Source organism: Protopterus annectens, chromosome 1.part1 (genome assembly GCF_019279795.1).
Source record: "Protopterus annectens isolate FY-2018-M chromosome 1.part1, PAN1.0, whole genome shotgun sequence".
NCBI classification, from domain to species: Eukaryota; Metazoa; Chordata; order Ceratodontiformes; family Protopteridae; genus Protopterus; species Protopterus annectens.
In genome coordinates this window covers 1,291,272,357-1,291,291,258 of record NC_056726.1, presented here as the reverse complement: position 1 = coordinate 1,291,291,258, position 18,902 = coordinate 1,291,272,357, and the positions used below count along the sequence as shown (strand labels likewise).

General features: G+C 43.1%; 1 protein-coding gene across 1 annotated transcript in view; it reads left to right on the top strand.

Annotated features, from left to right (window-relative positions):
- The window catches only part of LENG8 (leukocyte receptor cluster member 8), a 951,153-nt gene that overhangs the window by 629,196 nt on the left and 303,055 nt on the right, over positions 1–18,902 (top strand). The gene's annotated exons all lie outside the window — the stretch shown is intronic.

The following is an 18,902-nucleotide window of genomic DNA, read 5'->3' as shown; positions in this document are numbered from 1 at the left end:
AGATTTAATTATATAATGCCATCAGACCAGCCAACAACCAGAGTTTACAAAAAACGCAAGGATAAGGATAGGCATCCGAGGTCCAAAACCGACGACGAGGCCTCTGCTAGGCCAGTCGCCGGTTCTCAGTGAGGCGCTTTTGCAGCCCCTGGCTCCCGCTACCTCAGAGCCACAGGCCGCTTCTGACTCCCACGTGGAGCCGACTGGGCCTCTGGATACTCAAGGTATTGGACACTCGGAAATCATTCCCTCAGATGGGTCCGGAGCCGCTGAGCAGACATAGGCTTCTGAGGATGTCTCCAGACCTACACAACTATATATTAAGCCATCTTCAGCTTCAAAGACCAAAGACTAAAGCAGCTCTAAAGACAAAGAAACAAGTACAGCATTCTCCTACTCAGACTTCCATGCCTAAAAAACAGATGCTCAAAATGGCCGAAGACCTAATTACTTGGATCAGGGGCTCCCATCCCCTTCTTGGTAAGAGGCCTAGGTAAGAGACAGAGTATGATTCTTCTGATCAGGTTTCTATTTCCTCTGATTCCTCTTCTGAACAGGATTACTCCATGCTTCCCTATGAGGATTCTGATGCTGAAGAATCCATTCCTTCAGCCTCTCCTCCTGAGGATTATTCTTTTGGGGAAACCCTACATACCATGAGGGAGCATTTCCACTGGGAGAGCCAAGATTATTCTGAATCTAAGAAAAGGCTCAGAGACTTTCTGCTACTTCCTCAGCACAGACCCCTTGCTATTCCACCTGTTCTAGACATTGTAGATGATGTCCCCTGACTCTTAACCCCCTGCACCTGCTAAGCCAGACAGATGCTACAGGGTCCCGGATTCACATAAATTTCTATATAAAAACCCCGCTGCTGACCCAGAAACTATATCTCAGGGTCTCAAAGGGGTTAAAGCTTCCACTGCAAAAAACCCTGTCCCCTCTGATAGGGATTCTGGGGCTCTAGACAGATGGGGGGGGGGGGGGAGTCTACACTTCTACTACCCTGGCTGTAAGGGCTTTAAATTATCAGTTTCATATGCTTAAATATCAGCAATATTTAATGTCACTGCTTAAACAGAAATTGTTGATAAATACTGAGTGTTCAGAGAACAAGGAATTGCAGGATTTATTGCATGCAGCTGAACAAGTGGGAAAGCATACTTTGCAATGTGGTTATGATTCACTGGAGGCCTCTTGCAGGGCCGCTGTTACAGGTTCTGTTATTAGAAGGCATGCTAGGTTAAAGGAACAGAATCTGCCTGATCATGTTAAAGCAAAATTATTAGATGCACCATTACAGCATGATACTTTGTTTGGTACTAAAGCAGAAGAGGTGTTGAAAAAATGGAGAATAAAGCAAAATCCATGCAGACAGTCAAGGATTTCTTTCAGGTACAGCCATCCAGGTTTAGCAGGAACTGGCCTTCTAAAAATTGGTCGTTTGCAGTGTCAGACAGACCACAAAGAGGGCAGATACAGGCGTCCCAGAGGCAGATCTCAGCCCCAAGGCTCATACAGGCCTAAACAATGGGGCGCTCCTACCTCCAAAAGCGGAAAAGACAAATCACAGCCTTACAGAAAACAGTCCCAATGACTTTCCTCTACCAGATCCAAGCACTTTTCTTTTGGCAGCCCCCGTAGGGGGGAAACTAGCACTTTTTTCATCAAATTGGCAAATGGTTACCCAAGACAAATGGGTCCTGAACATAGTGTCCCAAGGCTACAGGTTCCATTTTCACACTCTACCAAGGTCAAAAGGTATGCCAGACCTGCCACACAATCAATGGACAGAGGCACAAAAACAAATTACAGCCCTCATGGACATGAGGGCCATTCAGCAAGTACCACAACAAGAGCAGGGGCAAGGATTTTACTCCAGACTTTTCCTAGTACCCAGAAAGGACAAAACCTGGAGACCAATACTGGACCTGTCTATACTAAATACATTTCTGGAAGTTCCAAAATTTAGGATGTTGACTCTACAGCAGCTACTGCCCATGCTGGGCAAGAAGGCTTGGCTCGTAACTTTGGACCTAAAAGAGGCATTACCTGCATGTCCCAATCAGACAGTCTTGCAGAAGATATCTCAGATTCATAGCTGGCTCAATGCATTACCAATTCTCTGCACTGCCCTTTGGCTTATCTACTGCGCCCAAGGTCTTCACAAAATGCCTGGCTCCGGTAATTGCGTTTTGCAGACAAAAAGGAATTCAAATATATCCCTACTTGGACGACTGCCTAATTCAAGCAGAGAACAAAGACCTTGTTCTAAAGCATCTGGCGTTTGTAAAAAGATTGCTAATTGGCCTAGGGTACACAGTAAACAAAAAAAAAAATCAAAACTAGTGCCCTCTCAAGAGATAATATTCCTGGGTGCAAGCTTAAATACAACTGCCCAGATGGCTTATCTCACGCCAGACAAACAAAAGCAACTGACTACTTACTTCAAGAAATTGGCAACAAAAACCCACTTATCTGCAAGGAAAATCCTGCAGGCCTTGGGTTTCATGGCATCCTACATTCTACTAATTCCATATGCCAGACTGTATATGAAGAAACTACAATGGTATCTAAAAAGTGTTTGAACTCAGCATTGCCACAGCCTGGAGACAGTAATTGCACTCATTCCCTGCCTGCAACAGGAGTTTAATGGTGGGCAGAAGCCTGTCACCACAACAAGGGTCTGTCATTCAGTTTACCCACAGCCAGACAGACACTGACAACGGATGCATCATATTATGCCTGGGTGGCCCATATGGCAGGAAAATGTATTCAGGGCACATCGCATGCCAACCAGATGCATCTTCACATCAATCAAAAAGAGATGCTAGCTGTTCAAAATGCCATGACAGCTTTCAAGGACCTGCTTCATCCAGGACAGTTACTGATAGACGGACAACACTATGGTCATGTGGTACATAAACAAGCAGGGAGGTACACACTCCTACCCCCTCTGCAGACAAGCAATGACCTTATGGGACACAGCATTGGCTTTTCAAGTTCACCTGCAAGCACAATTCCTGCCAGGAAAAACAAATACTCTGGCAGACGAACTAAGCAGAAACCTCATGGATCCCCACGAATGGAAACTGGATCCACAAGTCTTCAGCATGATAATAAGGAAATGGGGATGCCCAGACATAGATCTATTTGCCTCCCCTCACAACTGCCAGTTGCAGAGATTTTGCACAAGTATTTATCACAGGCAAGCATGGAAAGTGGACACCCTATCCTTCAGCTGGAAAAATCTAACAGTATATGCCTTTCCTCCACTGCCTCTCCTTCCCAGGGTACTCCTAACGGTCAGACAAGAGAAGCCAAAAATGATACTGATTGCACCAGACTGGCCACGCCAGCACTGGTACCCAATCCTAAAGAGCTTATCTCAAGGTCCAGCATGGATATTGCCTCAAACTTCTCACTTGCTGACCCAACAAAACAATCCGATCCTGCACAGCCAACTCAGGGCCTTAAATGTGGCAGCATGGCGGATAATGTAGCCATTCAGAACACTCCTCTTTCAAAAGCTGTTCTGGATGTTATCTTGGAGGCCCAGTACCAGAAAATCTTATGCAGACAAATGGAAGAGATTCTGTGCTTGGAACCAGGAACAAGGCATTGACGTGTGTACCAAATACCCCTCAGATTTTACAATACCTAACTGAGATGCTGAACAAAGGCCTTTCTTTCTCACCAATTAAAATTCATGTCTCTGCCATTTCAGCCCATTACAATACGGAACCACCTATCTTTTCTCATCCTTTAATAAGGCAGTACCTCAGAGGGGTGAAAAACATTAGGCCTCCAAGGACAGCACCAATTCCGGCCTGGGACCTCAGTTATGTTTTGGAAAAACTCACACTGCCTCCTTTCGAGCCAGCATCAACAGCAGATATAAAATTCTTATCCTGGAAAACAGCTCTGCTCCTAGCATTAACCTCTGCAAGGCGAGTCTCAGAGTTACAAGCACTCATGGCTGTGGAACCTTTCATCATTTTTCATCCAGACAGGGTTTCTCTGAGGACAACCCCTACATTTATGCCTAAGGTGGGTGTCTAGTGTGGCCCTCAACCAAACCATTCACTTGCCTACCTTTTATCCAAATCCACAGAACAAGGGTGAGAAAATTCTGCATTCTGTGGACATACACAGGCAGTTACGCTTCTACTTGGACAGAACTAAAGCTTTCAGAAAGACTGAGCAACTTTTAGTGTCATATGCTGTAGGATCACAAGGAAAGGCTTTCTCAAAACAGACTATTTCTAAATGGATAGGCCATTGCATCCATTTCTGCTTTTCTCAACATGGCAAATCAGTGCCTAAGGGCATTAGGCCTCATTCCACCAGAGCAGCAGCCTTCCTCAGAGGAGTACCAACCAGAGATATCTTAGAGGCTGCAACCTGGAGTTCAGTGCACACCTTCACAAAGCACTACCACTTACCTCTTTACTCTTAAGTCCAGAGCAGGCTGTGCCACTGCAGTTCTGCAGGGCCTCATAGCCTCTCCTAATCCTATTTAGCCCAGCCACCCATCCTCTGCTTTGGGATTCAACCCAAGAGTAATGACTGCAACAGTGAAACACGATGAACATAGTACAGTTGTGTACCTACCATAAATGTAGATGTTCGCGTGTATTCACTGTTGCAGTCCAGGTTACCCACCCACCATCCCCCTTTCTTTGCTGGGACTTTTCTGCACTTCTCTATCCTATACAACCTTTTTGGTGTATTTGCTTGTAGATGTAGGAAATGTTATTTTTGTGCATGCATTTTTATTGGCATATTTTTCAGCCTACCTATTTGGGGGCACCTGACATCTGGGGCAAGAAAATCTGAAGAAAATGGCGTCGGCTGCATCTTTTATACCCCTGGCGCACTGACGTCAGGGAAGAGGTGACAGCAACCGACGCCGGACCTAGACTTTGGAATTCTGGCCAACTGAGGGTAGCCTGCCAGCAGGACAACCCAAGAGTAATGACTGCAACAGTGAATACACTCGAACATCTACATTTATGGTAGGTACACAACTGTACTTTTGTTGTGGTGAAAAGGTTTAGATCCCTAGAGCGTGTAGCTTAGAGGGATAGGGATTTCTTTAGGTGTAGCATGTCCAACAGCTCTGGGTTTGACATAGCTTTATATGTTAGGCAGAGATCACCTCGGAGTAGGTGATATGCTACGGAGTAAAGCTGGAGTTTTTTGAGACTGTCAGTGTAGGGCATTTGTTTGAGGCCAGTAGTCCTCTTTGTGAGGTGGTACTTTGGCCTTTCCAGCTTCTGCAGATGTCTTGTGAGGTACATTCCAAAACGGGCATTGTACTCTGTAATGGGTCTGAGTGTCGAGTAGAGGGGAACAATTACCTCTTTTTTCCTGGATGAGAACCCTTTTATGATGAGGTGTGCCACATAGAAGGACTTCCTGACTACTGTGGCGATGTGACTATCAAAGGAGAGACTACTATTCACCTGGGTCCCAAGGTCTCATCACACATTCAGTGTTAAGTAGATTGCTGCCTATGTGGTAGTTCATGGGTACAGAGTTTTTACCAAAGGGGATGACACTGCCCTTTTTGGCATTGAGCTTGAGGCCATGGCTCTGACACCAGACGTCTGTCTCAGCGAGGCCCTTTTGTAGGATGTCCACATCATTTGGGGACTTGACTATGGCTCCTAGTTTGCAGTCATCTGCGAACTTAGTTAGCCAGAGGCCTTCTGTGTTATCCTGTACTTTAGAGAAAGTAGATACCAAACAGGAGAGGTCCCAGGACTGAACCCTGTGGTACTTCACTTGTCACTGGTTTGAGGTCAGATATGAAGTCTGCAACTTTTACAGTGTGGGTTCTGTCAGTGATTTACAGTGTGGGTCGCCTGAGGTGGGAAATCTCACAACAAGAATACTGCAACATGGAAGAGAAGGACATTTATGGTTATGGTAAGATTTTACACAACTATTCTTTCCCATACCCCCCCAAGAAATACATCACTTTACTTCATGAATTTCAGAAGCATACTAAACAAATAGTGAATTTGTGCGTGGATGTCACACCACTCTCCTGACATTATTACACTCACCTAAACATGACTGAAACCTTTGATCTCTGTCAAAGACTTTCTTCCCTGAGGATACAACATCCAATGACTAGACCATCCAAAAAAAAAAGGTGGAGGAGGTGCCATTGTATATTCTAACCTTACTGTTACCCATCTTACTAGTCATACTCCCTCATTCTTACCAGCTTGACTCTTGACTGCCAGCCTTAAACTCAGTTATCACAACACGATCACTGTTGCAGCTGGCTTTATACACCTGGTGATATCATCTTTCTTCTTGAACATATTCTGTTCTAGCTTACTCAGCACTTACCTAATGAAACCATTCTCATGGGAGTTATCAACATAAACTGGATCTCTGTGTTGCATCTCAACAAGAAAAACTGTAGCCCAAAGTATGGGCTAATAATTTATGCCTTCAAAGCATTTGATAGGGTAAATTGGAAATTTTTATTCACTACCATGTCTTACTTCAATATCCCTAAAAGTCTTATCAGTATTATTGAAAACTTGTATAGTAAAACTTATACCTATCTTTATATTAATAAGACGTTATCTAAGCCCATTCAAATACTGAATGGAACTAGACAGGGATGTCCCTTGTCGCCCTATATTTTTAACCTTTACCTCGTGCCCCTAATGCATTCAGTATCCCAAATTACATTTCATTCCATCCCCAAAGCTTTAAATGTCAAGACAAGTTTATCGGCTTACGCAGATAATTTAAATGTCTATTTTGAACGCCCCATTTCAGACATTAAGAGATTAACCGATGCAATAGACTCTTTTTCCAGGGTTTCGAATTATTTAATAAATCCAAAGAAATCATTGATTTTTCTCCATTAACCTATCAGGTCATAAAGAATACCTGTTCACAGAATCCCCTTTCAGAATTAACTACTCCCTTAAATATCTGGGAATACATTTTGACCATACTTCTCAGTCTATGTACCAGAATAATCTCATGAAATATGGATGGGTATCTTACAGGATTTGCACAGATGGCAACAACTAAATCTAGCCACCACCCCCCCCCCCCAGTCTAAAACTGCAATTATACAGATTAATGTCCTACCTAAATTATTATATCAATTCAATACTCTTAAATCTAATCATCCCTAATAACTTCTTTCAAAAGATTAATAAAGACCTGGCAAAGTTTATATGGTTTCCAAAAGCGCCTATAATAAGTTATCCTAAACTAAAAGGTGGTCTAAGCTTGCCCGATTTTCGTCTTTATTATGTTATAATATGTGCAAGCAGGGATGTTCATCGTGCATACAGCTGCAGTCATTACAGATGGGTTATCCTGCCATCAGGCGGGTCCTCGGTCGGCCGAATTCCAAAGTCTAGGTCTGGCATTGGTTGTCGCTTCTTCCCTGACGTCAGTGCGGCAGGGGTATAAAAGAGGCAGCTGATACCATTTTCTCCCGTCTTTCTTGCTGCGCGGTGCCCGAAGCAGAAGCAGTTCGCAAGTGCCGGTCGGCCAGCTCCTGAGATTTACGAAAGTATTTCAGCCGAAGTCTTCTTGAAAGCTAAGTACCCCGTTGGGGAAACTTTTCTTGCCTCAGACCGATGTCAGACAACGTTAATAATTGCATTTCATGTGGGAAGCAAATACCGCATAAGGATTTCCACTCTTTCTGTATACCTTGCTTAGGCCCAGACCACGACGTCTCGGCCTGCCGTTTTTGTGCTAGATTCAACAAGCGCACTATTAAGCGTCAGACGGAGTTCGCCCTTCACTTTTTTGGCAAAAAATTTAATTATATTATGTCGTCGGATACTCAGACTCCAGTTTTGAGCAAAAAACACAAAGATAAGGACCGACATACAAGGTCCGCACCATCTACTGAAACCACGCTAAGGCCGACTACAGGTTCTCCGGTACTCAGCGAGGCGCTTACGCAGACCCTGAGTACCGATGACACTACATTACCGGTGTCTTCAGTACCCAAGGTCGCAGGCTCCTCTGCCCCCATTCCTACTACAGATACCGACGCCACTCCTGGCGGGGAAACTCAGAATTTAGACAGGCCTGCCATTTCTCAAGGGGTCTTCAGGCCTTCCTCTTTCTCTATTAAAGCCTTCACTAAATCTAAAGCAGCCATGAAAACCAAATAAACAGGTTCCTCAGACCCCCTCTCAAGGCACCATGCCTAAAAAGCAGATGCTTAAAATGGCTGAGGATTTGATTACTCTTATCAGGGGTTCTCAACCCCCCTCTGACAAAAGGCCCAGATTAGAGGAAGACTACCCTTCCTCAGATCAAGCTTCTATTCCCTCAGAACTATCTGAGGACCAGGATTATGCCTATTCTCCATTCGAAGGCTCTGATGCAGGGGAGTCTGTTCCTTCGGTCTCCCCCCCTGAGGACTTCTCTTTTGGGGAAACCCTGCATACATTTAAGGAACACTTTTACTGGGAAGGCCAAGATTACTCAGATTCCAAGAAAAGGCTCAGGGAATTTCCTCTGCTCCCCCAGCATAGGCCCCTGGCTAGCCCTCCTGTTTTAGATATATTGGATGATGTGTACACAGAAGCCAGCCTTAATCCAGATTCTTTGCCTCCAGCTCCTGTTAAACCAGACAGGTATTACCGGGTTCCTAATTCTCACCAGTTTCTATATAAAAGCCATACTGCTGACCCAGAAAGAATTTCACAGGGTCCCAAGGGAATTAAGGCCTCTACTGCTAAAAACCCATTACCTTCAGAGAGAGATTCCAGAGCTTTAGAAAGGTGGAGGGAAAAGGTGTACACCTTGGCCACTTTAACCATGAGGGCATTAAACTGTCAGTTCCATATGTTAAAGTATCAACAGTTTTTGATATCTCACCTGAAAAGCAAGATGACACAACCAGAACAACCAGATTTAAAAGAGTTGCAGGATTTGCTGCATTTTGCAGAGCAAGTGGGTAAACATACATTGCAGTGTGGTTTTGATGCTTTAGAGGCCTCATGTAGAGCTGCTGTTACGGGGTCTGTTATACGTAGGCATGCTTGGCTCAAAGAGCAACCCTTACCAGATCATGTCAAAGCTAAATTATTAGATGCACCTCTTCAAAAAGATGTATTGTTTGGTGTTAAAGCTGAGGAAGTAGTAAAGAAAATGGAGGAAAAAGCGAAATCAATGCAAACAGTGAAATATTTCCTGCAGGTACAACCTCCACGTTTCAGCAGAAACTGGCCTTCAAAAAATTGGTCCTTTCCAGCCACGGACAGACCTCAAAGGGGCAGATACAGACGCCCAAGGGGTAGAGGGCAACTTCAAGGATCTTTCAGAGCCAGACAGTGGCAAGCACCAACCCCAAGAGGTGGAGAAGATAGATCACAGTCTTTTAGAAAACAGACACAATGACTTCCCCCTACACCTGCCAAGCAAAGCTTTAATGGCAGCACCTTTGGGCGGAAAACTGACATTATTCTCAAAAATTGGCATATTGTTACAAAAGACAAATGGATTCTGGACATTATAGACAGAGGCTACAGGTTCCACTTTCACACCCTTCCAAAAATGAGAGGCATGCCAAACCTGCCACAAAATCAAAGGGCAGAGGCACAAAAACAAATTTCAGCTCTCATGGACATGAAAGCAATTCAAGAGGTACCTGCAAAAGAACAAGGTCAAGGGTTTTATTCCAGACTATTCCTGGTACCAAGGAAAGACAAAGTTTGGAGACCTATCTTAGACCTATCCATCCTAAACACATATCTACAGGTGCCAAAATTCAAGATGCTCACATTACAGCAGCTTCTTCCTATGCTGGGCAAGGAGTCTTGGCTGGTAACATTGGACCTCAAGGAGGCATACCTACATGTCCCTATCAGACAAGATTGCAGAAGATACCTCAGATTTCTTGCAGGTTCAACCCATTACCAATTCTCTGCATTGCCCTTTGGCTTATCTACTGCACCCAGAGTGTTTACGAAATGCCTGGCATCAGTAATTGCCTTCTGCAGACTACAAGGGATACAAATCTACCCATATCTGGACGACTGCCTGATCCAAGCGGACAGCAAGGACATACTACTGCAGCACCTGGCGTTTGTAATAAAACTGTTGAACTTCCTGGGATACACAGTCAACAAAAAGAAATCAAAACTAATACCCTCTCAACAAATAATTTTCCTGGGTGCCAGCTTGAATACAACCAGCCAGATGGCCTACCTCACGCCAGACAAACAAGGGCAACTGTCTCAATACTTCAGAAAAATGGCAACTTTCACCAGGCTAACTGCAAGGAAAGTCCTGCAGGCTCTGGGATTCATGGCATCTTGCATCCTACTAATCCCATGTGCAAAGCTGCATATGAGGAAACTTCAGTGGTACCTAAAAATCATATGGTCTCAACACAGCCACAGCTTGGAAGCAATTATACCACTCATTCCATGCCTTCAAAAGGAATTTTTGTGGTGGGCTCAAGCTTGCCAAAGAAACACAGGTCTTCCTTTCTGTGTACCTCAAGCAACTCAAATCACCACAACAGACGCCTCAGACTACACCTGGGGAGCACACATGACAGATCAGTGCATTCAGGGAAAATGGACCCGAAAAGAGAAGCACCTTCACATCAACCAAAAGGAAATGCGAGCCATGCAAAATGCTATTATGACCTTCAAAGACCTACTGCATCCAGGCCAGCTATTGATAAGGACAGACAACACCACAGTGATGTGGTACATAAACAAACAGGGAGGGACTCATTCATACCCCCTGTGCAGGCAAGCCATGACCCTATGGAACACAGCACTGGAATTGCAAATTCAACTACAGGCACAATTCCTGCCAGGGAAGGAAAACACACTGGCAGACAACCTAAGCAGAAATATGACAGATCCACACGAATGGAAGTTGCATCCTCACATTTTCACAAAGATAACTCAGGCATGGGGACAGCCAGACAAAGATCTCTTTGCTACCCACAGAAATTGCCAGTTGAAAAAATTTTGTTCAAGGACCTATCATCCACAGGCCTGGAAAGGGGAAGCACTTTCCTTCAATTGGGCAACATTGACAGTCTATGCCTTCCCGCCTCTCCCTGCTGCCCAAAGTTCTATTAAAAGCCAGAGCAGAGAGGCCGAAAATGATTCTCATTGCTCCAGACTGGCCAAGACAACACTGGTATCCACTCCTGAAGAGCCTGACACATTCCCCACCATGGATCCTACCTCTAGTCCCTCTTCTGTTGTCCCAGCACAACTACAAAACCCTTCACAGCCATCTCAAACCCCTAAATCTAGCTGCATGGAGAATTCCTTGATTTCCCAACAGATTCTCCTCTCCAAGGAGGTGCAGGATGTCATCTTGGAGGCCAGAAGACCTTCTACTAGAAAAGCCTACTCCACCAAATGGAAACGATTTTCTGCCTGGAATCAAGAAAAGGGACAGAATCCTTGGGTAATAAATATACCTCAAATTTTACAGTACCTAGCTGAGATGTTAAACAATGGACTTTCCTTCTCCTCCATCAAGATCCACGCTTCAGCCATTTCTGCACAATACAACACATTTCCTCCTTTATTCTCTCATCCTCTCTTAAGGCAGTTCCTCAGAGGGGCAAAGAATATAAAACCCCCAAGGAAACCACCAGTCCCTGCTTGGGACCTCAACTTCGTATTGGAAAAGCTGACCCTTCCTCCCTTCGAGCCAGCTTCTTCAACAGAGCTACAATATTTGTCATGGATAACAGCCTTTCTTCTGGCTATCACCTCAGCACGCAGGGTTTTGGAGCTACAGGCCCTTATGACTGTGCAACCATTCATCATTTTCCATCAGGACAGAGTTTCCTTACAAACCAACCCTACCTTTATGCCAAAGGTAGTATCCAGTGTAGCTTTGAATCAGACTATTCACTTACCTATTTTTTATCCTAATCCCCAAAACAAAGGGGAAAGACTACTACATTCCTTGGACATTCACAGACAACTTTGTTACTATTTGGACAGGACAAAGCCATTCAGGAAATCTGAGCAACTCTTTGTGTCCTATGCTACAGGTGCTCAAGGAAAGGCCATTTCCAAACAGACAATTTCAAAATGGATAGCCCACTGCATACGCTTTTGTTACTCATTTCATGGAAAAACTGTACCTGCATGCATCAGATCCCACTCCACCAGAGCCCACAGCTACCTCTGCAGCCTTCCTCAGGGGGGTCCCTACCAAGGACATTTTGGAAGCAGCCACCTGGAGTTCAGTGCACACTTTCTCCAAGCACTATCACCTCCCACTATACTCAAAATCTAGAGCGGGCTTTGCCACAGCAGTCCTGCAGGGCATCCTAGCCCCTCCTAGTTCCACTTAGTGCCTACCACCCTTACTTAGCTTTGGGATTCTACCCATCTGTAATGACTGCAGCTGTATGCACGATGAACATAGTACAGTTTTGTATCTACCATAAATGTAGATGTTCGAGTGCTCATACAGCTGCAATCCAGGTTTCCCTCCCTCCATCCCCTCTTAGGACAGGCCTTATGACAAACACCTTTTCATATAACCTTTTTAGGGTATTCTTTTATGGTGTATTTGCTTGCAACTACTGTTTTTGATTTATCAACATTGCATTTTTGCATAACATTATGGTTGCCTTCCTTCTGGGGGCACCTGACATCTGGGGCAAGAAAAACTGAAGAAAATGGCGTTGGCTGCCTCTTTTATACCCCTGCTGCACTGACGTCAGGGAAGAAGCGACAACAACCGACGCCGGACCTAGACTTTGGAATTCGGCCGACCGAGGACCCGCCTGATGGCAGGATAACCCATCTGTAATGACTGCAGCTGTATGAGCACTCCAACATCTACATTTATGGTAGGTAAAAAACTGTACTTTATAATAATCTCAGCGTTCACTCAAGTGGACAACGTATGGTACCTTTAATGGACTAAACTCTGACATAGTCACGTAAATAATTAAAAATGTAATCTTATAGCCCTACCTTTCTTAACAGCTAAATGCTTTAATACTTTCCCCATTAATAGCATCATGAAGCAAAGGGTAAGGACTTCCAAAGCTTAGTAAAGTGTATGGAGTTAGAGAATACCCTTCACATATTACAACCAATTCATATGAACCCTAATATTAGGTTAAACAACAAAATGATTAGTGTACTTGATTACCCCTTAATAAGCGATTATACTGTCTGGGATATACATAGACATAAGGAGAAATCAATAAATTAACTTAAGGATGAGCTAAAACTTGGCCAGAAGTACACTGTCATTCTTCATCAAATCAGAGAACTCCTAATCGGTAGTAGTAGATGAACCCAATATTGGAAAAGATGTTTCTGCTGCTATGGAAATCATAAAAAGCAAAAGCCTATCTAAAAGTAAAAATTTGATATCTAACACAAACTGTTGATGGCCTGTAAGCATCAGAATGTAGCAGTCTTCTCCAACTACTGGGATCAGCAGTATCGTAACCTCAGTAAAGACCAAAAACTCAGAGCAATAGACTCAACCCTTAAGTTTTCCCCCTTTAAAAAGCTGATTTATACTCAATTAATGATAAATAATAATACTTATTTTACCCCATGCATTTTAAATAAATTCAGTTCCAATCCTTGCTGCTCCTTTCTCCAAGCGGACTTGCACATTCTCTGGTCCTGTAGTGACACACACAAACTTTGGTGCTCCCTTAAGGTTAGACTAGAAAAGATGGGTTATTAAAAATCGACCCTGTCATGGGAACTAGCGATCCTGCACATTACTGACCTCAGGTTACCTATACTAAAGTTTCATGTAGTCATCACTCTATGCTTATTGACCAAATTCTATATAACCAAGAATTGGCTAGATCGCACCAAACTTTTTTGGTGCGGCCTCAAGAGTTTAGTGATAAAATACATATCTTCACAAAAAATCTTCATTAATAACCCTAATAAGCGAGAGTACTACCAGAAAATCTGGAAAATTATTTTTGATATTATTCAGGGCGACTAGAAATTGTATGAGTTTATTATTCCTGATTCCTTAGATTTAACTCTTGATATACTGAATTACTTCCTCTTATGACTATATTTTTACAGAATTACTTGGTTTCATTCTGTAGAATTCACAGTAGCACTTATATAACTTTTTATGTAATCTTTTTTTGTATATATTTATATATATATGTGTGTGTGTGTGTGTGTGTGTGTGTATATATATATATATATATATATATATATGTATATATATATGTGTGTGTGTGTGTATATTTATTTATTAGCCCCCCCCCCCTTTTTTTACAGCCTATGTCATATAAGAGGACTACAGTATAATGCATATATTCATGACAAAACCTTTTTTTCATTTTGTACTTAATTTTTCTCTTGATTGTATGATCATGCCATATTGTTTCATTGTTCTTTTGATAAATCAATAAAAAGTTATTTGAAAAAAAAACTGTATCTCTTCTATCTCTGCGGATAGTCTTAGCTCATGTATAAATTTGTATGGTTTATCCCAACTGATATCTACTTCTACCAGTACTGATAAACTTTTCATCTCCAGCTGCCTTATTGACTGGATATTAGTCTCTGATCCTCGCAGATATCACTACCCAGAAACATTCCCAGACTCTCAAAGTGACCACTCTCCAATCAAAGTTCAAAGATTTTTATCACATTACACTAGACTATATAAGTATATCAAATGCCGTAAACTCTCTAATTTCCATCCTGATAATTTTGATAACCTCCTCTCAGTAGTAAATTGGTCCTTCCTTAACCCATTTACCACTGGATGAGGCAGTACTTAAATTCAACTTGTTAATCTTAAATATTCTCAACTTCCTTGCCCCTTTACACACTGTAAGAGTTAAATCAATTATATCCCCTTGGCTTACACATACTACTCGCTACCATATGTAAAGTAAAGATAAGGTATGGAAAACCTGGTCTAAGCCGAAGCTTCCTAACCATTTACAAAACTACAAAGAGCTCCATAACCTTGCCAAAAAACATATTAACAAAGACAAAAGGAACTTCTGCAACAGCCCACCAACCTCGCACTTGTCCGATTGTAACACTCCATAAACCAAATCTTGCATCCAGGTAACCCCTCATCTCCTAACCCCTGCCCTAACAATACACCCCAAGAAACAGCATGCATCTTTAACACCTCCTTTATTGACTCCATTAGTAAAATGATAAATCCTACCAACTGTGAGACTAGTGCTGCCAACCTTTCTGACCCTCCCACCACATCTAAATCCACAAGTGATTTCACTCTTAAACCTTTATCTACCAGTTACATAAAATCTTTACTTCTCAAGTTGAAACCCTGCTCTTACCCTCTGTTGATAACCTACCTCCATTCTTCCTCCTGATTGCAGCAAACTCTCTAACCCTTCTTGTCTCCGTACTTATCAACCACTGTATCAATGAATCCAGAGTTCCCTCAATTTGAGAACAATTCTTTACCTTACCCATACACAAAGGATGCAGTTCCACAAAATTTGCCAACTTTAGGCCAGTGGCAATTTTTATCATCTGTCTCTAAAATACTAGAAAAATGCATGTACAAACATCCTGGATTACCTATTACAAGAACTACTACTCACCCCCACACAACACTGCTTTTGTCCAAAGCATAGCACATCCCCAGCTCTTCTATCTTTTATCAACACCATTTCTCTGGCTCGAGACAGTAACAAGCTAAACAAAACGAAATGCTGAAAGTACAATGAATCCACAAACGAACCAGCAAGCAGGCAGGGAAAACAACCAAAGAGGAGCCAACTAACAATAAGGCAAACGAACCCAAAATACCAGGCAAACAGAAAACCGTACTCCTCTATTTCCAAACTCCTTTATTCCAAAATGGTGTTAACCAAACTACTACCCCTACTTGGCACAAATTTAAAACCTTTGGTAAATAATGAAAACCAGGTATCAGAAATGACAAGATCACTATAGTTGTAAATATGGTAATCATTAAGTGTGTACATACAGTAACAAGCTAGTGTCATGCCTGTTCCTCATTCTCTTTAAAGCATTCAATACAGTCTCCCACCGCCTGTTGTTGGACAAACTGTCTGACCTTAATTTTTCCACTTCAGCCATTTCCTGGTTTTCTAGCTACCTCACTGACCGTCAGCAATCTGTAAAATGTCTCTCTGCACTCTCCCCTCCTCTTCCCATCAAAATGGGAGTTACCCAAGGATCATTCTTGGTCCATTCCTCTTCAATGTCTTTACTAATCTGCTCTGTACTTTTGTCGACAATCATCTCATAAAATATGCAAATGATTCTACAGTCATCACTATTGCTGATACCATGTCTGACCTAAACACCATTACCCAAAAATCCTTCATATTCGTCGCAAACTGTCTTTCTAAGAATCAGTTAATCCTAAATACTAAAAAGACTAAAGTCTTGCTTTTTCTACCAAGAAGCCAAAACCACTTCAAATCTACTTTCTCTGTTTCATCTCTCAACAACACTATCACAGTTGAATCAAACGCTAAGCTTTTTCGAGATCATAATAGATGACCAACTCAGATTTGACCTCCATGTCTACAGCTGCATAAAAAAAAACACCAAAAACTTGGTGGTCTTTTCAGAAACAAAAAAAATCCTGTCAAACTTAAGTCATAATCCCCCTTTCCCATACCTACCTCCTGCTAAGCCTACTTTACAGCTCACAAACCCTCACCAACCTTCAAAACTCTCTTAACAAATTAGAAATTACTTATAATAAAGTTGCCATATTTGCTGCAAATCAACTCTAAATCTCACCATCTTTCTCTTAATAGCTTGAACTGGTTAAAATTTCCCCACCGTCTACTACTACTAATTATCTGCAGATCATTCATTCCATCCCGTATCTGCCCTCCTCCTGTCCCAACATTTCCTCACTTGTCTCTTTCTTCACCCCACCTAGGACTCTCCGAAGCACAGAACAAAATTTACTTCAAATCTACCAACCTAAAAGTAAAATAGGACAAAGTCTTTATACCTACTCCCCTGCCTTCTCTTGGAACAAACTTCCACTGGATATTAGATGTATTAAGCAACCTAAACAATTCAAAACTGCTACTAAAAAATTTCTAAAAAGCACTTGGACCTGCCACTGCACACACCCTCCTTAACTGTCTACTCCACCTCCTCAGTGTTCTCCTACCTACCTACCTCCCCCTCCATCTTTCCTCATCCTTACTTAACAACTAACTATAAATCCTACTTGTTACTAGTGCAGACTACCTGTGCTAATTATCTACTCTGACATGTTTGTTCTGAGTTCCGACATAGCTATATCTTTAGTGACTGTGTTCTTGTTAAGACTATACAAGTTTGTGTATAACCTTGATGCCTTTGCATTATTAGATGTCCTTCTTTTCCTATGTTGCAGTTTTCTAGTTGTGAGATTTCCTGCCCTCAGGCGACTCGTACATCTACTCCTATACAAAAGCTTCAGCTTGGCTGTTGCAGCGTGTATGGGACGTCAGACATAAGGCCATAAACCAGGGGCCTTAAATGTGACGTCTGCACGCTCAGAACTTTTCAGCCGCAGACAACCTATGCATGGTATGATCGTTCCTTCACAGAAATTGCATCAATAAAGCTAAGTAACCCGTTGGTTTTCCATTTTTTTCTTGTTTTTCCGATTGTTATTCCTTAGGCTTGGTTGTTGTAGCCTTTAGCTGATGTCAGGTAAAAAGGGAAAGTGCCATTTCAGGTGCCAAATACCCCATAAAGATGCCCATGTTGGGTGTTTTTTGCTTAGGCCGGGAACACAACCATTCCTCTTGCTCAATTTGTCAGTCATTTGTGCCGAAGACCCTACACAGACATCTGACTGCTTTAAACCTCTACCTAGAAAACCAGCGCCTTAAACGGTTAGCCCTTAGAATGGATCCTGCATCAGAGGCCACATCTGAACCTCTGGGAAAGAAGGCCAAGATTCCTAGGCCTTCCTCGCCTGCCGCTTTGCTTCCCGACACCCCGCCAACTGCCGATCTAGGAGTTGAGGAGCAGTCGGCGGATCCATCGACTTCAACAACGTCCTTTGAGGAAGCCGTTGCACAGCCGACGACCAGCACGTCCTCGGAGCTTGCCCAGACACCGACTACCGTCTATGTCGAGGGGGAACCAGTTTCTGTGGTACCTCCGATCGGGATCCAGACTTCGGAAATATTGACATCTAAACCTGACACCAGGTCGGTTCCTTCTTCCACCCTGGCCAAAAAGAAGCAGAAAACCAAGCATACCTCCTCCTCTCCAGAAGCCATACCAGAGTGACAGACCTTTACTTCCTCTCTCATGCAGGCCTTTATGGCCCTTAGGCCTTCAGCCTCCACTACTCTGCCTTTACTGAGCCCTAGGCCTGCATCTGCCTCTTTCCTCCCATCCATGACCTGTCAAACTAGGGTGGAAGAGCATGATTCTTCCTTTTCTTTTTCAGAGGATTCTATTTCTTATACATCCCAGATTGCTTCTCCCCAGGAGTATTATTCTCTTGATGATGAATCTGTGGAAGGGGATTCTCCCCCTGAGGATATTACCTTTGGTGAGACCATCACCAAGATGAAAGATTACTTCAAATGGGATACTTCCTAATTGACTGACACCCAAAAGAGGTACTTTGAGCTGCTTCATCTAGAATCACCCTCCCCTTCAGCTGTCCCTCCGGTTCAACCTGCTTACTTGAATGCCTTTAGTTCAGCCTCCTAAGGCCCCATATTCCCAGCCTCTGGCCCCTAAGTGCCCTGACCGCTCATAGTGCCAGAGCAAAAATTCCTAGTTAAACCACCCTTAGCGGACCCAGTTGCGATTGCCACCGCTCCTGATAAACAGTCTAGACTGCTGCCTTCTGCCTCCCCCCTACCCACTGATAAAGAAAGCAAATATATGGATAGGATGGGAAAG